Source organism: Lonchura striata, chromosome 3, assembly GCF_050655825.1.
Source record: "Lonchura striata isolate lonStrDom1 chromosome 3, ASM5065582v1, whole genome shotgun sequence".
NCBI lineage: Eukaryota > Metazoa > Chordata > Aves > Passeriformes > Estrildidae > Lonchura > Lonchura striata.
The window spans coordinates 105,797,464-105,822,370 of NC_140705.1; the positions used below are offsets into that span (position 1 = coordinate 105,797,464).

The following is a 24,907-nucleotide window of genomic DNA, read 5'->3' on the forward strand; positions in this document are numbered from 1 at the left end:
TTGACTGTCATGGGTCCAACTTCATGCCTGACTGGAAATGTAAAATACATTCTGACAATCCTTACTTCCATGTAATGAAATAAATGGGTTCTTTTCTTTCTCTTCCCTGTCCAATTCCCACCTTAGTGTGGAATTCTATGCTTGAAATGGGAGCAAAGTGGAAAAAGTCTCCTTTGCTTCCAAGGTATCAATCCAGCAAAAGCTGGAAACTTCTAGTAGATGATATTCAGCATTCCTTACTTTAAAAAAATGGATTAATAAATGCAACGCTCTCTGAGCAAAGTCAAGGAGAAGATCAAAAGGGATGTTCCTTCCACCCATAACACACAAGTGACAGGTATGTACAGTCAATGAAACAAACTGCATTCCATAAGCAAGTTGCTTTCAGTTAGCCCCACATCAAGAAATAGTAGTAAGGAATCATACTGTAAATTACCTTAAGCTAAATTAAAATAAGATTCCTCCTTCATCCTGTACATTGCATTACAGCATCTCCTGTATGTTGCATTGCGTTGCATTGCATTGCATTGCTATTCCAGCAGGACTTCAGAGATTTATTTCTGCGGAAATAAATTGCAATCTTTGGCCTGATAATTTATTATCCAGCAGATTTACATGTGCTTCAATCAATAAATCATGCGAGGACACTCAGTCAAGCTTATGTGATCAGATTCTTATCTAACAGGTGTTAAAAATAATGGGAAGTCCGTACTTGATAATTTGTTTGCCTTTCTTTTGGGCATGGCATAATAAATGCAATGAATGGATACTGCTGTATTCCTCCTGCAAACACTTTCCCACCTTCCATTGATCAACTGTAGGCATGGTTTCACCATCACTTGTGGCAAGAAAAAGTTCTTTTCCATGAACCCAGAACCAAAGAGATTTTTCAGTGGAAATTTCTCTGAATTCTAATTACAGAGCCTCTGCATTAAATGAGGGAGCAATGAAAGATCTGCACTCGCTGGTCTCCGAGTATTTGGGAGTGGAATTATCCTGCACAAAGAGAGAGTGCCTGCAGCTGTCGGAGCAGAGCTCAGAGAAATATGCCAACATTTTCACAGTGCAAGAGCAGATGTGGTAGAAATTGTTGACACGAAGCAAGGGCACGAGGTCAAATGCAGATTTTCCATATCAGTTTTTTCAAATGTCTTTTCTGATTAAGGCAAGGATGGTACTTGGCCAGGGAATTCAACACAAATCTTATGAAAGTCATAATTGGTCAGGAAACAGAAGCTGGTGTAATGTATTCCAGCTCGTAACAATACTACCTCATGAATAACTCTTTGGTTTATTTTTATTTCGCTTTTTAAACGTTGTGAATATGTAGTACAATGCCTACTCTCAGTCTTATGAATGCATGTAAATACTCATTAATGTTAACAGGAAACGAGTATGATTTTCAAGACTTTCCCTTCTCCCTCCACACCCTATTTTGCTAGACAGAGTTTGAGGGGAAAACCCTAGAGGCACCCTGCTTGGACTGGTGGTTTTGATCAACACCATTTTGCTTCATACACGGTTTTACAGAAGAAATTTCATCTCATCTTGCCTACAGAAATCTGAGATGAGACTCTTGGTCAACAGAGCCACGTACTGAGCTGAGCAGGACGCCAGCACATTCACCGTCCCGAACACTGGTAACCACAAAGAGAAGGGGGCAAACCCTTGGAGGGAAGACACTAGGTTAAAAAATCACCTTGAAAAAAAAAAGATATCATCTATCATCCTATTCCCCACTTTTGAATGTCAAAGCTGTACAGGAGTCCCAAATTTCTCAGTAGGATGTGAGTCTTTTCTACAAAACCAACTTTTAAAATGAAAACTGAGATTGCCTTTTAATCCTAGAGCTGGGAGACATGAAACAATAAGGAAAGCATCAAATGTTGTGAGATTCATCATAACATCTCAGGATTTGGCAAGGCTGCATCCCAGTTTATAGCTGAGAGAACTCATATCCCCAGCAAGTGTTATGTGCTGCTGAGCACTGCACTCCTGGGTTCTGCTGCTCCAGGACCCTGCCTGAAGTCAACCGAGCTCCACTCGCGTGATTCCGGATCAGCGCAGCGCTGAACCAGACCCCAACTTTTATTGACTTTTCGGGCAGTCTGCCACTTGGCAGGAGAACTTAGGTTCAAAACATAAAAGCCATTTTTTAAAGCATGAGGGATTCACTGGTAACAGCAACTGGAAAGCTGAAATTGAAACCAAAAAAGGCGCAGTACCACATTACAAATTCCCTGAGCCATCTTGTCCCCTGTACTGCTTTATTAATCTCTGTGCACTGATCACTAATCATTTTTTGCTTGGATTAGAAAATGACAGTTAATGTTCTAGTTTTTTCTTTTTCTTAATGATTATTTCATAGTAGTAATATTTTAGTCATGCAATCTTATTTTCTCACAGAATGGGTTGGGGATGTTTTTTTACTTTTTCAATATTCCAAACTATTTTGAATATTTTCAATATTTTTAACTTCTGGACAAGTGACAAATATTAGAACTATGAGCTGGATTGAGTAGCTTTTGCCAGACAGATTAAATCTCCTGAGAATTTTTTTTGCTCCATTCATGGACAAGCAACTAACCATTATTTGCTGGAGCCTGTATGTGCACAGTTAAATTTTGGGTTTTGACAAATATTCATGTTTGTGACTTGGACATTTTCCTTCTTCAGAGAATTTTTTCAGTAAAATTCTCTTGCTCCAGAAGGCAAAATGGAAAGTGAAAAAAACATTGGGGGAGCAAACAAAATTAGCATTTTTATTACAAATTATGTCTGCCCTGCTTGGTGTTCTTTCCCAACAAGAAGAGTTTCTTTATTCTCATTTTGAACATCTTCAAAAGCAGGTATATTACATATACAGGCACAAACCATAATCTACAGCAGATTTTCAGATTTTTTTTCTTTTTTTTCACTGCAGTGCTTCATGCTGAAAATGGGTCTTCCTTCATGTGCACTTTGTTTCAGCAACTGGTATTTGTTTAGGTGTTGTGGCTCACTGCTCAGTAACCCTGTGAAGTGAGTTTGGTGCTTCCACTAAACTTTACTGAGGATAAACACAATAAAACAAGATTTTGTATTAGTGAGCATAGTTAATTGCTTCTATAATGTAGAGACTAGGTTTTAAATAGGGATGAAGGTTTAGTCAGATGTACTTAAGATATGCCAACAACATAACATGGGGTTTCTGAGCTGCCAGTGGTTTACCTTTCCAGAGGTAAAAAGAGAACTTGCAATAATACTGTCACTAATACCATTGAATGGATACTTGTGGTGTTTAATTTTTTTTTTTTTTTTTGTCCACCAGTTGGGATAAAAACCCCAGTGATAAGAAGCCAAGTGAGTGGTTTTCTCTTGGCCCCGTGTTCTCTGATTTGTCATGCAAAAAGTGACTCAGTAGTCTAAGAAGTAACAACCAGGAGAATGCCCTTTCCAGATCATTTCTCTGTACTGAACAAAACCTGAGGTTGGTGGATGGTTTACTCATGGGGAGGGCAAGTAGAGCAATAAATCTGATGGAAGACTTGCAATACATTGAATGCCTGCAAGGAGGACAAGATTGGGACCCTCTAAAGATCCTGTCCTCAATTCTTACTGTGACACCACACTGAAATAAAGTATGGAAACCAGAATACATCTATTTCAGATGGCTCAGGCATTTCCACTGATTCTGTTACTTTCATGAGAAAGTAACAGAAGTTACTTGTTTATTACTTGTTAATAATTTATTATTATCATTTATTCCTCTCAGCCAAGCATAATGTCTAAACCTGTATTTGTTTATCTGCAGATGGAAGGAGTCACAACCTGCTGAAGGCTCAGGCAAAATATTGCATTAATAGTGCTGAGTAGAAAAAGCAAAAGAGGTGCCCAAGACTGAAAATCAGTAAGTAAAAATAACTTAAGAAAACAAATTTTAATTTCAAGGAGCTCCAGTCTGGGGTATGGTAAAGAGCCTGAGATCTGATTGTTGGTCTGATGGTAATTTTTTTGTGGGTCTGAGAGATGAAAGCAGATAATGTTTACATAGCATATCTGACTCCCTAAATGCCAGTCTCATTTTATTCAGTGTTCATTCAGTATTCCTTTCCTTCAGCATTTTGCCTTATGTATTTAGACAGCAAACTTTTCAAAGTCCGTGACTACTTCTTGTGAAGTCTGTGTTTATGCACTTGCAAGGATGCTGAGGGTCCTAAGACCTACTATATAATATAACAAAGTAAGAGAAGGTCTCAGGAAGTTCAAGGCCTTCAAAGCTCTTGAAGAATATGGAGATAATTTTTATGTCTTTGCTTGTTTGTTTGTTTGTTTTGTTTTGGTTTGGTTTGGTTTGGTTTTTTTACTTTTGGTCCATAACCATATCTCACCAGCAATATAATAGAAAAATTTAAGAAGCAGGTCATAGTGGAAAAGAGCAGAAAGAGCAGAAATTTATCAACATGCCATTTCAGGCAACTCAGGAAAAGTATTCTTTTCATCCTTTACTCTGGGCATGTTTTATGCACTTTTTACATAATAATTTCATTACTTGCATCACACACTGCAGAATAAGAAGGAAAAGGAAAGAGCATTTATGAGGCAGTAGTCTCCAAAATTAGGAAACTTTTCTGTTTTCAGAGAAGTTCGGAGACAAGGTAGGTGCCAGTGTTCATTGACTTTCCTAGATGTTCTATCTCATTAATAGGTCAAGACAATAGTTCTAAATTTAACTGATTGGGAAACAGGAAGCAAGTGGACTGAATACATTGTATGAAGGGCTATAATCTGCAAAGGCTACAAAAGGGCATTTTGTAGCTGAACATTTGCAGTACTGTTTTTAACAACTCTGACTCTTTAGAATGCACAAAGAAGCAGATAACAAAGCCTGTAGGCTAAAAAAATTCCTTTTCCCTCACTATATCACTGACCAACACATGATTAAATTCAATTTGTACCCTAGACAGAGGAAAACAAATCCATTAAGATGATGATAAAGCAACTGCCAAGGTTCAACAGCTTGTGATATCGATGCTTGTTGTTACACCAAATCCAGAACATCACAGCCTTTCAGTTCCCATTTCTGCCCATTAATTTAAATGATAAAGTCAGTGGTAATTGAATGCACTATTTAAAGTAAAACAATTACCAAAGAAAGCCCAAGAAACAACTTATTTTTTATGGGTTAACCTGTTGACTGAAATATAGAAAGAGAAAAGTAAAAGTAGTGGTAAACCTGGCTGAAAGACTTGTTTACATCTCTGTAATTTCCTGTGTTTCATCTGGTTATGAACTCCAGAGACTGAACTATTCCTTTGGGCTTCAACATGTTTCTAAGTTTTCCTCCTGTTCCCAAATATCTTAATTTAATGGCTAGTGTAAGTTTTCTAAGTGCTTTTATATTTAAAAGCACAAGTTCCACCATTTTTACTGTTAATTTTAGCACCTTAAACAAGAAACTCAGACACCAAGGATTCTGGATTTCTTCCGAAGTGCCTGTATCCCATTCATGTGGTTACGTGACATTCAGTGCTGCTGCAAATTTAATCCACAGCAAAGCAATAGGTTGTTTATTTCATGTATAATTTGTATTGTATAATACAAATTACACAATATAATGTATACAAATTATACAATGATACATGTATATTGTATTGTATAATTTGCATGTGCTCAGCTCTTTCGGAGTGTGTCTGTCTCCAGTTTGTGGGAAGGCTTGTCTTTTACAAGAGCTGGTGAACTATTCCTGTGCTTTTTCACTGACTATGAGAAAAAGTGTCTGGTGTCCCATAGTGCAGGGGAGACTGTCTCAGTCCTGAGAGCATTTAGGTATAAACTAAATACCTAAGCACCCAGCCAGAGGTGAGCTTTCAAAGAATGAAGGATTGAATTATATACTCTGTGTCACAAAAAGGGTAATCAAGAGGGCCTGTCTACTCAATCTGCTAGTCTTTCCTTCCTGCCTGCCTTCCTGTCTTCCTGCCTTCCTGCCTCCTTTCTCTGTCTTGTTCTTACTCTCTTTTTCTTTCTGAATCGTGATTCAAACATTAATTTTATCCAGTATTTTCCTGTCATCTTATTCAGTGTATTAGGCTGCTTAGTGTACTGGTAATTGATTATATTATGGCTCCATAGTGAAGATAAAATAATCTGACATTAATGAAAAGCATTCAGCACACAGGGAATCTGTCCAGTGCCCCTTTTCTGTGTGCTGTACTGCTTTCACACTCACTGAACACAGCTGACTACATTTGCCTTCTGCTACAAAACAGTTACAAAAGTAGAATGCTCTCCACAAGAGCTGACAACACTCTCTCCCTTGATTTTGAGTGTCTTCAAGCAGTCTGTTGTTCTGTTGTTGTAAACAACTAATTTTTGGGATTGTTACTCTTAGGCATCTTTTTTAGCATGCCAGGTGTGAGAGCACATATTTTAACAATATTTGCATGTGGGAGAAGATGTCTTAGTGAACCAAAGATTGCTTCCAAATCTTTCTCGCAACTGAGCTCTCCCTGAGGCCCTCCTACTCAAATTTTACATTTAAACCTTTTGTTGTTGTTGTTGTTGTTTTTATCTCTTTTTTTTTTAGGTTTTTTTTTTTTTAATTTTTACAGCTGTTCAACACTAGGAAATTCCTTTGACTCTGTGAGTGCTGTGCAATTCAGGTCACTTATTTTTAAAATTGCAAAATGAATTTGTGACACTAAATAGTAAGTATTGAACTTCAAAACTTATATCTGTACATGAGGGAAATCACAAACTACTTGTTGCTGTTAATAAAACGTGAGACAACATTTGCATAAAGCCAAGCCCTTAGTTAATCCTTGAGCAGGCAGTGTGAAGTACAGTGTGTGCTGACTACATAGCCTGGAATGCCATCCCCTTACCAAGCTCAACCTGGAATTAAGGTCAGCTTGAAAACTAGGTATTAAACAAAGAATGCGGATGCTCTAAATGGAAAGTTTACAGTTTTAGCAGACTGCACTCAAGATCCTGGAGATTTTTACTTCACCTATTGACTTAAGCATTACAAATCTCCACAGTCCCCACATCCTTTTTCAAAGAAGCATCTGTTTCTCATGGTTCATTGAGGTATTAACCATTTCAGGCACCAGGTGGTTTTTATGACCAGATTTAATGCCTGACCCTACAGCCCTTACTTGAAGACTATTATACCGTGCAAAGTAGCTTTAATAACAATGAGAGGGAGAGGAGGGAAATGGCTTGTTTATTGTCCATCCATGTCTTTGATATCATATGGAGTTGATTAGACAAAACCTGTAGCTTGTTTGCTTCAACCCCAATCAGCTTTGCACACCCAGCTTGAGACATGAAGGTCTATCTGAGTTTCCCCCTGCCATGCAAAGCTCAGAAGCTCAAAGCCTAAGGTCTGAAGGCTCACCTGCAGCACCCACTGCAGGATGTCAGCAGAGACACCAGTCTTGCCTGTGACACCCAGCGTGGCTGCCATGAATTATGGCACCACCTCCACAAACTGCAGCTGCTCAGGAGGAGAACAGGGGTATGAGGTGCTTGCTGCTCCTCTGGCCTCTGACAGCTGTCTCCAGAGAAACTTATGGTTTCTATGATATCCTTAAAAATCTTCCACTCCTTGTTTGCTCTGAGTGAGGGCTCGCTCAACTTGCCCAGTTTCTGGCAACCTACCCCATGTCACTTCAGAGTTTCAGCTTTCCCAAGGGGGGATGGCTTTGTAAACACTCAAAACACGTGCCCTTTCTCTGTAGGTGAGGAGCAGAGAATGGATCTTGCATCCTAGATCACAGAAGTGATCTAGGATGCAAGAAGTGACCTAGTGCTTGATGCACCACCACAAGACTTTCAGATGTATGGTGTCAAGGCAATGCCCAAATGCAAGGAAGTGTATAAGTTCAGGCTTATGCATTTTAAGTTGTTCTCTTTGTCTTCTAAAAGTTCCTTAGATTTGAATGGAAATTATCGAGTCATATTTTCCATGGATATCCTTTGAGACTTGTGGGTTTTTTTCTTTTCTTTAGCACTCATATATCCACTTCTAATTCAATTCTGTAGGCTCAGCAGGGACTGCAGTTTTATCAACATAGATTATCTTCCTAAAAAGAGGCAGGGCCTTGGTGAGACAAGCAGGGGAAGCCTGTCTCTGAAATGATTGTGCTTTGGATAATAAAGAGGAATTATATCCCAAATGATAGCTATCAGCTCGACAATATTCAAACCCACTGGAAATGAATGGACAAATTAGAACAAAATTGTTATTTTCCTTTTCAGTTATTTATCTAAAGGCTTTTCATGGTAAAACAGTTCAGAGAAAGTTCATTTTTAAACCTACAGTATTTGCTGTATTTCTAAAGAGATGAATAGTATTTTTCTCCTGACTAGTGTTGCATTTTCTCCTCCTTGGGCAGGGCCCAAGTACTGACAGTGAATAGATGACTCCTTAACTTGTCCGTGCTCTGTGCTCAATGCGGGTGAAACACACAGGGGTAGAGAGGTAAGAAACTTGTGGAAGCCAAGAATTTCAACCACAGAGATGTGAGAAGGCAATACAGGGTAGCTGGGAAGAGGCCTGACCTAGGCAAGAAGGGGAAGACTGCCCTTCAGCCTACTCAGGACTTCATGTTCTCTACCTTATTTCTTTTTTAACTTGTGGTGTTTCTTTAATCTTAAAAACAGAAAATGGAAGGTGATTTACAAAAGTTATTCTTGTTGCTTAGGAAGAATGTCTAGAGCTCTGTTGGTCTTAGTACATGAAAGCTACTTGAAGTGGCCAACTGCTTTGTCGTGTGAATGTGTTCCTCTCAGAGGGGAAATAATTGTATTTTCTAGGAAAAAGATTGTATACTAATGATGTTTAGAGAAAGAAAGGAAATTGGCAAAAAACAAAATATAGCCTAAGAATAAGTGACAGGCCTTGTGGTTTTGTCACAGTAGTTCCTTGTTAAACTAAGTTCTTCCAGAAAATTATGTTTTGTTGGGGATTGTGAAATGTCAGTCTTAATGAGAAACAAGCATGCTGCCAGGGGCCCTACACAGACACTAACCAGTGAACAATGTCTCCTACCAACACCACCATCACTAACTCAAATGCAGACCATTCAAGGAGGGCAAGGGAGAGCCCACTGAAAATCAGAAAATATCATGGGGCAGTGAGGGAGCACTACAGGCAATTAATAATTGGGTTTAGCTTTGTTTTGTGTCTTTGGTTGGTTTTTCTTTTAGTTCCTCCTTCTTATATTTGATTCAAGGGATTGAAACATCAGTTAGTTTGGGGAAAAACAATAAGATTTCTTAAATAGTTATGGAATTTTCAGTAATTCTGCAGTCAATATCTGACAAAGAAGCAAATATATCTTAGAAAGTATATAATTATTTTTTTCTATGAAACTCACAAAGTATATAATAATTATAGAGAACAGAAAATAACAGTTAGGATGGGACACCAAATGTCAGAATGTTTGGGTTACTAAGCCATACTAAGATTAAGATCAAGATCAAACTGAATTTCAACTCTAGAGACAAAATTTAAAGCAATTAAAGAAAATGATAAAGCAGATACAGGAAGCAAAAATGGGCATCTGAAAGACCTTGAATTTCAGAGCCAGAAAAAAACCCCCTGATCTAAAATTCGGAAAGAAATAAAAAGTATGAAGAGGAAGGCAATGTGGCATGAGTCTATATACAGTAGGCAGCATAAAAAATCAGCTTGGATTCCAAAATATTCATGCTAAAAGTAGCTGATAATGTGTCATGCATCTAGAAAATGGTTAAAAACAAAGAACATAGAATATAGCTGTAGGTATAATAAAACTGAGCTGTGGCTACAGATTTCAGTGAATTTTTCTTGTCACAAACCATATAAAACCTATTCATGACGTGTTATCATGTCTTTTTCAGCACAAGTATGAATATCTGCATATATATCTAAAAACTTCTTTGGCATGATTTTTTCTCTAATGGGAATGGGAACTTCAGTGAATTCAGTGTATCCATAAGAATTCAATGGACAGGAAAATCATAATGAGTATGCTGCCAATTTTCTTTTTAATATAACAGTATTGTAATAGACATCAGGATATAAACCTGCAATATAAGTAGAAAATATAATTTATGTTAGCATATAGTAAATCTATATATTAGTGCTTAGGGACTGCAACATTTAAGACAGATAATGATATTTTTAGCATAGCAGGAGGTTGGTGAACAGAATCATTTACAAATCCCTTGATTTTTCATATTAATAGATGATTATTTATGTGCCAACGCTGACAGCAACTGGAAAGCAAAGTCTCACTTTTCAAAGTGTGCACTTTTCAAGGCCTTGATTTGGGCTGCTAGTAGAGACATGTTGCCTGCAGACTAGGAAATACTGTGTGTTCACAGTCCCAGTCTCTACCTGATCCCAGGCATGGGCTGTAAAATTACAGCCACCTCAGTCACTGAGGCTGAAGCTGCTGAGGGGTCACTACCCAACTGCACAATCCCAGCCAGGATTTGTGGGAGTGCAGGAGAAGTGCTCTGTCCCCAGCCCTGCTCTGTGACACAATGCAGAGGGCTCACGGTGCATAGCAGGTTTTTATGGCCCCGTGAAAACACTACGTGGGAAAAGTGTGGTTCCCAACGACCTTTCCAACGTTATTGAGCACTGGGATTTACCAGCTGCTCTTTCCTCTCAGATTTGAGGGCTGTAATTATGAGTGTCTGTAAAAGATGCACCAGGAGAGCAGCAGAAGTTCAAACGGGTGTCCCAAGAGACCTGTCCCAGGAGAAGAGCACTGCTTAGGGCAACGCAGTACAGTATTTTAATTTATGCACTTGAGAATTAGTAGAATTACAATGAGAAGGATGACAAACCATATCAATTCTATAGTTTTAAGAGGCATAGAGACTTCAGCAAAGCATCCAAATATTACTTGGGTTTATCCAACTTTTTCTATCTCTTTGATGTTTATTATACACACATGCTTATGATTTAGAGCATCAAACAAATATGTCCTTCTCAGATCCTTAGTAAAAAAAGGTTTTGAAAGTTCCTCCAGTACTTCTATTGTATGTTTGTAAGTTAAAAATAAATAAATAAATAAAAAAAGAACAGGTTTTGGGTTTATTTCTGTTTGTGGCTTTCTGGGACCATAAAATTACAATATAGAGGCATTGCTACAAAAGGACAAAGGACCCTTGCACAGAATTTGCCTTTATCTTGCTCAGTTTGACTTTCCCACTCAATACCTTGCTTTCCTTAGCATCAACATTCATTGATTTACAGAATCCCTTTCAATGCTTTCTCAAATCTACAATCATGACTAAGAATTCATGAAGCAATCAGTTGTAGCTGTTTGTTTCAAATAATCTTTATGTCCACCATTATAGGTGCAGGTTATTTAACCTCCTCACATAGCTCATGTTCAACCTCTATAAATGCAGAAAACTTTTCAACTCTTGTTCAATAAGATGTGTGTTTGTTAAGTGCTTGATGATTTTTTATATTTCTTGGGAACCCTGACCATTTTAATAAGCTACGAAGTGGTGAATATTAGTGTGTTGCCCAAAGCCAAGCTGTTTAATTTAAGGTTTTCCTATAGCTTATGCACAGATTTGAAATATGTTCTGGGTTATTTGTTGTTGTTTGGCTTGGGGTTTTTTTTCCACTTCTGGCTCCACTCCTTTTAAAGCTTAGTGCTGAAGTTTCCCCAGCAGCATTTTCCAAAACAGCTCAATTTGTTGGTGTCATAGGCTTGCTCAGCACACACAAGACACATTATTCCTTATTTATTATGAGTTCCAGTATAAACACATTTGCAGCATTAGGACCAGCTCCCTTCTGCATGCCTGTGATTTCTGTTTGGTGGGTGCCAAGCTGCTTCTGTAAACCTAAGGGTGTAGCCAGAATCCACTTTGGGTGGCGTTAGAAACCCAGTCTGTCATTCACCTTATGTTTAGCAATATCAGGTGATACAATTCATGTTTGCAGCAGAAGATTCTATGCATTCTCACATACTTTCACTTCAGCTGAAACAGGGAAAAGAGAAATGGCCCTGGAGGCATTTTCAAAGAGATGCTTGAGATGCAAATGGCATAGGAGGTCATGAATTCTGTATTAACACTGAATATGACATGAATTCAGGCAGAGGGCAGGTCAGAAGCAGCAACTGCAGACACCACAAGCACAGACATTCTGCCTGCTTGTGTACATCCACCTCTTCTCCATGGCTGGCTGTAACACCAGCACAGCAGGCAAGTTCATTGCTGTGTAACCACGCACAGCTCATTGATACTGCACACCAGTTTACAAGGAAAGCTGGTACTTTGGGGGCTTTTTTGTGTGTACTGGAGGGGAAATAGGTGGAGAAGATTGCTTGTGTGATGCAGTGTCCATTGATTTAGAGATTGGATATTTACTCATTCAAAATGTTTGCCATCAGCACCGCATAATGTAGCCTACATTCTGTGCTATGACTATTAAGCCACTCAGGGCAAAAAACCAAAGAGGTTTTTCAAGGTGAGGAAATTGCTCAGTTTTGTATTTGACTTTGCAGGACACTACTGGATGTTTAAAGTTTTCCTTCTTTACAGCTTTCCTGAGACAGAGGTCCAAGAAGGCACACAAGCTTTGGAATATTTCAGCAGGTGTTTTCTACACTTAGGTAGTAGAGTAATAGTGGTTTAGAAAGACACTTAATATGTGTTCAGGCCAGGATTTCAGCTGGCACAAAGAGATATATTTCCACTGAAGTCAAGAATCTGGCCTTACACTATCTAAGCACTTGAAATCTTCAAGTCTTGGCTGCAGACCTTTAGAACAAGCTTTGTTGCAAGACTTTCAGCATTGAATGCTTGCACTTGGACCACAAAAATATCCTTTCATACAGTATTTTGGCACTTCACCTTATGGTTTGGGCCAGAATCGAGATGTACATGAACATGGAAAATAAATTTTAAAGCAATGGAAATGTTCAAATGGAAACTTCAGATGGGTCTGTGCTAATGTTTAGTTTGAGGGAAAACTTCTGATCATAGTTATTTTTATGTGTACCGTTTCATTCATCTGTCTCTCAGTAGTGGTCATTTTGAAATGAACTGAGTTTGAGACTCCCAGGAGGGAAAAGATAATCTTGCGGTTAATGCACAGAACTAGGAGTCAGGAGTTCTGGCTTTTATACATCTAGAGTGATTTTAGGCAGTTCACTTAAGCCCTGATTCAGCAAAGTATGTAAGCATGGGAGTACATTTAAGTACATGAGTGGCCTTGTTAAATCTAGTAGTGCATTTAGCAGCACCACACAGCCACAGAGCACTGTAAACAGTTTTTGTTAATGATGAATAAACAACTGTTATCCCTCATGCTGTGTGCTGGAGCTCTGATAAACAATAACAGAATGCACAGGGGGATGGAGTAGTTCCCAGCATAAAAATTAATATTGATAAGTATGCAACGCTGGGCAAACTCTGAAAAGATCCCTAAATCTTGCCTTGCTCTTGCCTGAACAAAACCCCCCTGTGTAAGGTCTTCAGGCATCCATCTGAGTTTCTGAGGGGATTTTTTTTTTCATTTTCTAATGGAGTAACTAAATAGCTGCCTAAAAGCAAAAAACCTAAATAAAATGTATTCAGATGGAAAATGCCTACAAAAGAGTTGTAGGGAATGGCTCTAAAGTGGTGAAAGAGCTAAGGAAACAGTTCCTTCTGTGAGGAAGAACATTTGTGTCAGGGGACTCTTGGATAGGGTCTGGAGTTTCATAAACACCAGTGCTGATTGTCAGAACTTCCTTCTCAAAATACTGAAAATAGTTTTATGTAGAAATGCATAATAAAGAACAGGGAGTGGGAGGGTGCAGGATCCATCACTCTCCTTTATTACTCTGCTCAGGAACTGCAATGGTTAGTGTGAAATATGTTGTTTCTCCCAGCAGAATCTCTATAAATGGGAAAATCAAAACTTATTCTACCGCCAAATAAACACACTAAAGGTTAAATAATGTTGTGCTAGCTAGTGCTATTTGCACACAGCCCACACTAAAACTGCCGAATGGAGCACGACCCTCGAGACTCACCAGTTATGCTTGGGTGGGGGTTCATTTGAAACCCCTCTTTAAAATGGTGTTGCATCCTTGCTTCCTGCTGTGAAACAGACTGCAAGCCATGACTGAAACAACTTCATCTCCCTCAGAGCCCCTCACTGGCCCTCCTGCCCCAGGGAGAAATGGTCTTTTGCATGGGTCTTTTGAGCTAGTGGGCCTCTAGCACCGGTCTGCATTACGAGGAAATTCTTCTCACATTCATAGCTCAAAAAAGGTAAAAATACTTCCTCTTTTCAAGTCCTTTGGGATCCTGGCTGCAGTCCTATGAAGGAAAAAGGTCTTTAGGGACACAACTTCTTTTTCATATCAGGCTACCCATACTGCAGAAGTATCTGGGACCTCTACTTTTGCTGTACCCTTTGCCTTGGCCCCTCTGCCTCATGTCCTAGGTGGACTTGTCTAGTTAGGTACTTAACAGGGAGCTGGTTTCCTACCATTGGGAACCTGACAGTAATCTTGGATATCTCCATGTCATTGCCGGTTCCATCTCAGGAAGTGTAACCAGAGATTAATGCTTCCCTTTGGATTCAGACAAGTGTGCTGTTCTCCACCTCCTCAAAGAGGTATTATGTATTTCCTACATAAGATGGCACATTCTATTCTAAGGAGCTGAAAATCAGGGCAGGCAGCTCAAGAGCATCACCAAGATAACAGTCATGAGTTATGCTCCTTAAGCACCTGATATTTCATCTCTGCAGAGCCTTCCTGGCCAAAGTGGACATCTCAGGATATCTCAGTTGCTGGCATTCACCAGGTAGGTCTTTTGGCACTGAGCTGGTAGGATTCACTCAGAAATTTTCCATCACCCAGGAAAATTACTCCCATCAAGTTTTATGCTAAATTCAACTGAAAGGAATGCAAAGCCCAGATACAGATCCCAACATTGCATGTGTATTTAAAGCCACAAGACAGGAGCAGAGCTTAGGATCCTTCAAAAATTTAGATTTCTCACTTCTGATTAATATTGATCTTTAAGCAGGCTGCAAGCTTTCAATCTTGCAAGTAGAGATGACAATGATTCTCTACCCTTCTAATACTGGAGGGATTTTGCAAGGAAAAATCACTGAAATAGAGTAGGGAATTAAGGTTACATTAATTGAGGCTTCATAAGTAGCTCAATAGCCTATTCTGAACTTTCAAGAAAGTTATAGGTGAACTCCTTCTAATCTAGTTTCCTCTTTAATGAATGACAGTTAGGAGTATTTGGTGTTGTATTCTGGTTAGTATGATTCTAAAAAGTCCTGGAAATTCATAGGAATTTTTAATCAGCAGAATAATGCTAGAAACTGAATTAATTTAATCTATACTTTTAACTAATTCAGTTCTTATCCGTATTTAGTTGCTGAAATGTATTTCCTTCTCCATGGCTGAAGCACAAAATCAGCACACAAAAATGTTTCCATGGGGGACTCAGTAGCTTTGTTGGTCCCCAGGATCATCATTCTCAGCATGACCAGTCTGAGGAGGTTCAAGGCTCTAATTTTGATGTTATTTTTGGAAATGGCTTGAGTTTCTGCAGTTTTGGCTTTAAATGAGATCGGAGTCATGCTTCTCAGCCTCAGCTGCCAAGCTAAACTTTTCCCTTGGTGTGAAAGCACGTGTTTACCCATGTGCAATCTAAGCTACAATGTCTTGCTGTAATTGCATTTGTAAAATGTCTTCCTAAAAATACTACCTTTCCAGAGCATGATCATTTTTCATTTGTCTGCACCTAAAAGGGGAAAAGAGTTTAAAAATGCAAGTGTCATGTATTGTACATGAGCTAGCTTGTTTTAAAATGAAAATAACCCACGGCATCAGATGCTGCTATTACTGTTAATTCATTGCCTCACAGTATTTGCCTCTGTATGACTTGATGAATTTCCACTACACATTCATTATTGCAAATGCATTTCCAAACACTTCATATAAAGCAGGCTTTAGATAGCTCACCACATTCTTATGAAAAGCAACATTGTGAAGCAACCACGGGGAGCAGTCATATAAAACAGATGCTCAGCACCCACTACCCAGCAACACAAAAGGAATAATCAACTGACGTGAATAAGTTGTTTTAGACTCAGAACTTTGGATTCTAGTGGACCCATGTTTTCTGGACTGGGATAGTAAATTCTGTTGGGAAGTTTGTAAAGGCTGCTGTGAATCTGCAGAACAGAAATTGGCATCCAGTTGCTGCATATCTTCCGATAGACCGTAAAATCAAATTGAACTGGGCAGTCTTACGCGAGGGCTACCAGCAAGCCGGTTTGACCTACTTGAAATCTAAAGCTTCATTAAACTATTTCTGCCAAATAAAAACTAACCTGAGCCCTCCCAAAAGTCAAACCACATTTCCATTGTGGTCCAAGAGCAATACACTGTAATGCCCCTTTATGCTCCTAGTCCTGTCTGTCCTTGAGGATTGACTCCAAGGCAGTTCTAGCTTCTATTTGCAGCTACATAGAAATTCCTTTAATGAAGAGTAAAGGAAAGACTTGCTGAAACACTGTCTCATCCAGGCACTCCTGGATACTCTCTGGCCACCACTCTGCACACTGCTTTGGCCACGTTGGCTGCCAAGAAATTTTCCAGTAAATGTTGAAGTTGTTGCACTTTGCAGCATAACCTTTACCTCTTAGATTGCTCTTCAGTCAAGGACCTACAGCTTTGTTACTGACAGTAGAATTCCTAGGAACCAGAAATTAATCAAAACTGTTGGTATATGTTTTTTTCAGCCATTTCACACTTTTGTTCAGCAGATGACAGTGCTCAAATAACACATAAAAACCATGTTAATCTTCTATTTTTGGCATAACCAGGAAGGGACTGTCTGGCAAATCTCACTAGGGAGGTTGTTCACTGAAGATTTCTACCTCCATTTTGTAGAGGCAAGAGGTCTAAATAAACAATGAAGTTTCAAAATATTTGTCTGGCAAAAATCTCTACCAGCTTTGATTTCCCTCTGCTTCTAAGAAACACTGTGAAGCTCTGTGACTTCATTACTATGTAGTGCAAGTCCTTCTGTCATCATTACCCATTGATTTCTCTTGTGGAGCAGTTTTTGCAAGGCATGTCTTTACAAGAATCTCTAACTATAGTGAGTTTCCTATCACTCACAGAGTCCATTTAAACTTCCAGTCTTCACAGTGTTAGGTGGTAATGAGCTCTAAAATTTAATTATATGTTACACAAAGCCATTGCCTCCTTTGTCTATGAATGGAATGTTTCTTCTTGATCCTTCTCTAAGTACTTTGCTGGTGTTCCTTTCACATTATTAATTCTAATTGGCATCAGGAGATCAGGAAGACCTGCTGGCAACTTTAGAAGAACTGCAATAAAAATAATGCAACTTTGTCCCCTCATTTTAAGGGCATATTTATATTCAGATCTATTAGTGCTTGTGCTTTTCATAAATAAGGAAATGCTCATAAGAGAAAGAAATATGTGGAATTCAGTTATTCAGAAATAATGATACAGGATAGGTTAAAAAACAACCTGTGAAAAATCCTTTAGCAGAAACAATCAAAAAAGTTGATTTGCTGTAGAAAGAAAAGGGAAAAAAAAACTCTACTGGGTTTGATACTGAGTCATCTGTTTATTCCCAGTGCATAATGAAAATAAGTGCAATTTGCAAAGTTTCAGTTTGGCTATGTTTTGAAACACTCTGCATACCAGAAGGATTCAATCTGGAGGTGAGGAGAGGGTGCCTCATCTGATCAGTGTATGCAAAACTTCTACAGCAAAAAGACAATAATGGGAAATTCACCTGTTCTCATTTTTCATTATAAAACAAAATCTTAGGCTGTGTATTTCAAGTGCTTGGCTTAAGTTCATGAATCTGTTGAATGAAAAGGGGAAGATTTATGATTTCTCGCTGTTTGATATGAAGTAAGCTAGCAAAGCGTGCGGTCTTTGCTAAGTTTCACTTCAAGACTTGGATCTGCTTTATGGCATAATTTGTCGGCTGCAAATTACAATGAATTGAGCCTGGTGGTAGCCAAAACTGAACTTGTCCTGTAACTGGGACCTCAAAACTGATTCTATATTCTGTTTTGTTTGAATTTTCTACATTGCACCCTAGCAACCTTGTTGCAGAACTCCTTTATTCAAGCTGGAATATCTTTAGAAAGAAAGGCTTTTGGACTCATTATAGGGATGAGAAAAGACCGTAATAAATTGATAATTAGGCTTAAGAGAATAAAAGCAGGAAGGAGATACTAGCACACTCTGTAAACTTTGGAGGGAGTAGAGCAGTTGATTCTCCATGGCACTGCTGACAAAGAAACAAATGGCCTTAAAGTGGGAATGAATAAACATAAGCTGAAAGGGAGAAGAGGTTATCAGCTCTCTGCAGAGTGAGGGGCTGACCCAGCCTTCCAGCAGGACCAGAAGGAGCAGAAAGCCCCAGATTAGGTTCCTAGGCACATTGTCTACCACTGTTGCTGGTTATAGTAAAGGGTTGAGTTCACTGACCCACGGTTCTCGTAAGGTTTCGTGTTCCTGTCTTCAGATACAGTACGTGGGTTTAGTTAACCCTGAGACGGATTTGCAGTCCAGATTTTTGGCTAGTGTGGTCTTCACTGCAACCAAAGAAAATATTTGTAAGAAAGAACTGCAGCAAAGTCCAATGCTTTGGTTTCTCAGGCACAAACAGAACTCACCAGATGGGGTCATGCGAGAAGAAGAACTCGTGTAAAGCGTATATTCACTCACCCTACAATTTTTTTACATATGTTCTTCTGATACTGTATTTGTTTTCCTTCTGTACTTCCTGGTGTATGAAAGAGCACTGATACTACACCTGGGCTCACAGAGAAAACAGTTTTCAGATGTTTTTCAATACCTGAACTTCAGCAGATAATTTTTTTGTGATTAGCCTCCAATTATATATTTAATGAGCTGAAAAAAGCCCTGAATGTCTGTGTTCCAAACTTCAGGGTGACTTGGCTGTGTGTCCAGCTTTTGCAGCTTGGCCCAATTTTTAGTATACATTCGTGTATCTTCTATTTATATTTTCCTATTCATCCTACTCATCAGCAAATCTCATTTTCAGAGAATTCTCTCAATTTTTAACTAAGTCAACACTAAGTTTGCCAAGGACAGTATCATTACTGAAGTAGGAATTTCACCTTGTGCCAGCAGAAATCATGGGACTTGTGCTTGAAGGCAGCCTGCGAATCATCCTCATTAAAGGCATAACAGCAACTAATTCTGAGGGTCATATCGCTAAATGGACAGTGAAGCCACAGGAGCATTATTTCACTTTCTGGAAAGGGGAGAAGTGCTTCTCAGTGAAGAGCTGGTAATCCTGCTTCAGGCAGAAGGTAGGACACTTTGGAAGTCCCTGCCACACACCAATACTGTGCTTTATTATGATTAAAAATACCGAGTATTTTTAAATACTTTAAAATTTAAAAAAATTTAGAATTCAAAAATTGCACTATTTTTATATTAAATGCCAGTGATGTATTTTTAACTTTGGCTTCAATAATATATCTGAGAAGTCACATCTTCTGTAAAGTATGAAAAGTTTTCAAAGTGGCTTGAATGAGCTCTTAGCTATAGATTTGAAGTGTTTGCTCAGTGCGAAGAGGGTATCCATCCTCTCCAGGCATTTTGCTTTCTCTATAACAAAACTCACTTTTATTTCAGTGGTATATTGCCATGGTTTCAGTGGCAGTGGGTTGTCACATTTCAGTGATAATTGGGTTTACCCTTTGGGATTGATAAAAGCATCTTGAAACAAGTATTTCTAACCATAAATTATTTACATTATTTTAATTATAAGGGAATGAGAAAGCAGGGAATATATTTGCATTTTCTAGGGCAAAGTTTTTTATTCAGAGTCATATTTTACAGAAACTAAGTCACCAAACAATAGAAGTTTCCAAAATTGAAACTGGAGGTTACTAAGGGCTGGGGATAGGCTGGTAATTCAGAAATATGAGCTTGGTAAATCAAAGTGGTTAAAGGACACAGCCAAATTGAACTGATATGAATGACAGACTTTTGTTAATAGATTAGATTATACTAAACAAATTAATTGTATTTTTTATTTGTATATGTGTGTTATCATTTGTCATGACTCAAAATTCACGCACATCATCTCTAGAGGGAACTTTATGAGACAAAAGTGAAAATGAAAAGAGCAACACCACAAACCCAGTGTCACAATGACTTTACAATATATACAGTTAAATAGTTTATTACATTTTTCAATAAAAGGCTCAGAAAGAGCCCACTAGCTTACAATTTTCTTTGGCAAAAAAAATCTGATTTAAACACAACAAAAAGACTTGTATGGGTTCACGAAGGGTGACCAAAGAACTGTTTTTTGCTATCATTGGAACACTATCAAATTATGTGTCCAAAACAAATGAATCTGAATGGAAGTAGTTAAAATACTGAAGTAAACCAGTCCAATTTTTAAAAAGACATTATTGCTAGCAGTATCCTCCTCCATTAGAAATCTGCATTGGGAGATAGGGACCCACTTCAAGTAAATGAGTCACTTTTGCTTCCTAGCCAGAACAATTAAACTTCTTGTATAAAACATGACCTGAAGCCTGCCCTTCACCACATCATCCCTCCTCAAACTCCCAGAGGTCAGCTCTGACATTTAACAGCTCACAAATTCAGTTTCTTAGCTCCTGAGGCCAACTTCATGCTTTTAAAACCAAAACTTTGTTACTGAGATTGATGTATGTGCCTGTGTGCTTGGATATGTGAATATAAATACATGTATGCACATATACAGCAAGCACATTCTCCTGCTTCCAGCCTATTCAGTCCATGGGTTTTTATCATTCTGCAGAGGTAACACCTTTGTCTCTTCTCTTGCAGAGCTGCCATGAGTTGTAAAGGTACAAAGGTACACATTTTGTCACACCAAATGCTATTTCAGTGTTGGTGCCAAGATAAGAGCTTGTCACATGAAACTGCACAAAGCAGATGATACAAACAAGCCAAAAATAGTTAACACATTTTGAAACTTGGTACTTCTTTATTGCTAGCAGTTGAGTAGTTTTAGGTGTTGTTTTTGTTTTGGTTTTTTTTCCTCAATTGTTACTGATCTCTTGCCATATTGTGCATACAATTCCCTAAAAACATTAGGTCATTTCTACGCCAGTTTTAAAGCTTAGCTCATCTGGGCTGTGTGCTTTGGTGTATAGGTGTTGAGTGCTAAATGCAACTTAATTTTTCATTTGTAAAAGACATTCTTAACAATAGCAGCTACTTAATTAGTTTGATCTTCTGAGCAATTTATCACACTTTCTGTACTAGCATAAAAATAAAGCCGTCAGGTAGCAGGTGCAGTTTGAGGCATCAGAATTTTAAGTTGTTTGTATACAATTCCCCAGAAATTTCCTCACGTTTCCATAATGTTTCCTTTTTGGTGGTGGTAGGAATGAAGTAATGTCATGTAGTAAAGGCAATAACTCAAAGTTCACTAATATATAACAAATGAAGACAAATAGAACATGACTTTTCCCTACCTGCTCTGGCTCTTTCAGACAAGCTCCCCCGGGGCACAGAGGCACAATGAATCATTTTAAGTATTTGATAAGGACCAAATAAAATTGAAACTTCAACTGAAAAGTTTTTCCTAAGTTTATTCTTCAAAATAGCTTTGTGATGATATGCAAACTATGCAGCCAGGCTTCCCCAATGGAAATCATTTATGAAATCCATTCTGTGGTACTGACAGAAAATAATAATTGAATATTTCAAAAATACTACCAAACACCAGATTCAGTCTCTTTCTAGGTTTTCAAAAATTTTCAGTCCTCACACTTTCAGAGTCTACCATCAGTGTTTTAGAAGGGATAGATGATTGGAAAAGATCCATTGAAGCTACTACGATGGGATTAACGTTTAAAGTGTTAATGAAGACTAACTTTATTTTTGTGATTAATGTACTGAAAAAAACTCTTCCCTAAACAAACAAATAACTTAGCCAACCCAGCCATAAGTTCCATTATGTTTTTGCTAGCCAGATTTCACAAGCTGGCCACGGAGGTCCTGTAAAATTAAACCAACAGCTCATCACAAAACTTCACAGTGTGCGAGAACATCAGGATGGAGAAGCCCAGTTAGATCATCCACTCAGCCCACCCTTCATCTCTGCCAACATGCAAACTTCCATGGTGTTCTCATTTTATTCTAGCCCAAGGAAAATGAACTTCATCCCATATAAAAGAAAGAATGTAGGGTCAAGCATCAAGAGAGAGTACAGTCTGTACTTGTAATAGCCAATGCAATTCTCCCAAACTCCCTGTTTTTCAATTGCAAAAAACAAAAAAGGGAAAAATAAGAAAAAAACCCTCCTAAACCTAACTCATCTGAGCACCTGAACGTTATTAACATTTGTCTCTTTGTGATAATTGCTGACATCAGCAGATGTTTGAATGTCCTGGTCTGTGACCTGGTGTTCCCTTCCTACAGTTGTAATCGTATTATGGTACTGAAATCCATGCTGTTATGTTTTCTGATGGAGAAAAAAAAGAAGTTTTTTTTGCAGTCAGCAGATTATTCTTTTTTGTAAGGAAAACAAACCTTTCCTATACCTCTGGTCAACCAGTTTCTCATAGAAAATATCCCATTTTTCTTTATTTTGACTGACTGAAACTTGACTTCTTGCCTTTCAAGCTGTGGCTTCAGACAGTGCCCTGATTTTTATCTTGTAGCATTCATTTGATCAACATTACTAAATAGTAAAAAAATTAAGGTAGGTTATTTTTCAAGATGTTAATTGGATATTTTGATTGCCTGATTTAATTTTTCCCCTTTTAATTTTTTTAAAATCCAAAGAATGAACTGTTGGAATCCCATTGCTGAATTAATTGACAGAGATGAAATTTCTCAGCATCTCAGCAAGACAACCATTACATCTGAATCTGCACAACTCAGAGCCCATATTTTCCCCTTTCTGGGCAAAAATACTGGACAATGGTTTGCAGAAGTCTGAAGGAGATGTTTGGCAGTCTGAAAAAAAACAAGTCTTTATGAGTAGTTTTTTCCAAGAGGGAAAACTAGCATGGAGTGATGTCTCAAGGGACAAAGAGTGACAGGAGGTGCATGGTGCTGTGGCTGCAAGAAGCAAGCAGCAGGGAAAAAATCCCAGTCTGGCACCTCCTCCAGTGTGTTTAATACCACATCCAAAGCTGGACTTTAGGGTAGGTCAATAGAAATTCCAGGTGGCTGAGACTAAGGCAGGCCAAAGCAATGCAAACTTTTGTCCTTGGAATGGAGAAATGTTTCTAAGACTTCCATAGCTCTTGCCATTTGCAACAGTGATGCCCATTAAAATGCTTACAGCAACAATCACCCTTCTTTTTTTTTGTACTTTGCTTTAGAAGTAATGTATAATAATTGGAATTTGAGCCGAGTTTTCCAAGACCTCAAGTTGTGTTAAATGAATATACACACACACTCTATTTCAAGATACACAGTAAAAATAATGCTCTAAAAATAATGTGTTTCATATGTGTGTGTGTATGTTACAAATTAGCTGTTATTTTAAATGTTTCACTATAAAAAGCCCCCACACAACATCAGAGAGGAGTCCAGCCCTAAATGGTATTAAACTCTAGGGGTATGTTTAAATAATTGCTCAAGTTCCAGTTTTTATTCTGATGTAATTAAAGTATGTTTTACACGGTAATCAAAATTAAATAAAAATTATTAAGTGCTAATTTACATTTGATTAGTTTTCAGTAAAATAATACGGCATTTCTGCAGTTCACTGTGTAATACACATAATAAACAAAAAAAAAACCCCATTCTACTATAGAAAACTTACTACTGTAGGAGCTATATGGGAGAATGTCCACTGTACAAATTGTACAAAAAACCACTCCAAAACCATGGAACTGCTCTCATAGCATAGAAACACTATGCTCCTTTCCTTTGTCAGCTGATTGTGGCTTAATGTCTCACTCATGTAAATTATTACTTCACAAAAATATCTTCTTCCATGTCTCAGCCAACAAACTTATACATGGCATGGGTGTGGGATGAAGGGATTCAAGTTATTCACTAGGGAGCTGCAGAGGTTTTCAAGAAGTAACAGTGCTTTGTTCTCCACAGAAGAAAACAGGCAGCAGAGCACAACACAGGAGAGACATTTTAGAGCAGAAAATTCGGGTTTTAGGTAAATAAATTAAAAATAGGTAAATAAAAATTGTCCAGAGAACCCTGGGTTTATTTCAAGAAAAAATCAAAGCTGCAATGTTTTGGAAAAACATGCCACCCTCATTTCTCAGAAGTTTCTTGATGGGTTCATGTTCCCTTTCTCCACTTCTCATGACTCAGCAAGCCTAAGGAGTTCAGGTCCATGAAATGCGCAGGTCATGGGACAGACATGGAGATTTGTCTGAACTCCATCTCTGGCAGACACCTCTAAACTGTGAAAGCCTGTTCAGAACAAAAGCACTAGACTTAGGACAGCAAGAAAAAAATCTTTCTGAATTCAAAATATTTCAAGGTTTGGAGATTGGGTTTTTTTTTTAATTATTTCTGAGTTCTGAATGAAAGTCTATATATTTCATATTTCTCCTGAATGCTTGTTTTCTGCCACACAGTCATATTTTGATGGTTCTCTTTCCTAATTTACTTTTGCCTGTTCTACTTGCAATGAATTTTATGGGAGCCTTTGCAACACTAAGATGAACAGAAACAAAACTATGTAAAAATCTCTGGCACTTCAGCATCCAAACTAGCCTGGCACCAACTGCCTCATGACACCACACACTATCTTTTCCTCTTCCTGGTCTGGGATAGAAGTGATAGTAGAGCTGAAGTGGTAATTGAGTAACACCAGTAACAACCAAATTAATAAAATATAAATGGAGAATAAATTTCTCTCCAAAATCTCA

General features: G+C 38.2%; 1 long non-coding RNA gene across 1 annotated transcript in view; it reads left to right on the plus strand.

Annotated features, from left to right (window-relative positions):
- Positions 1-7,780: 7,780 nt before the first annotated feature.
- The window catches only part of LOC110479103 (uncharacterized), an 84,424-nt gene continuing 67,297 nt past the window's right edge, over positions 7,781-24,907 (plus strand). Inside the window, exon 1 of the long non-coding RNA XR_014954026.1 lies at positions 7,781-19,354. This is a non-coding gene — a long non-coding RNA (uncharacterized LOC110479103). The remainder of the gene's footprint in view (positions 19,355-24,907) is intronic.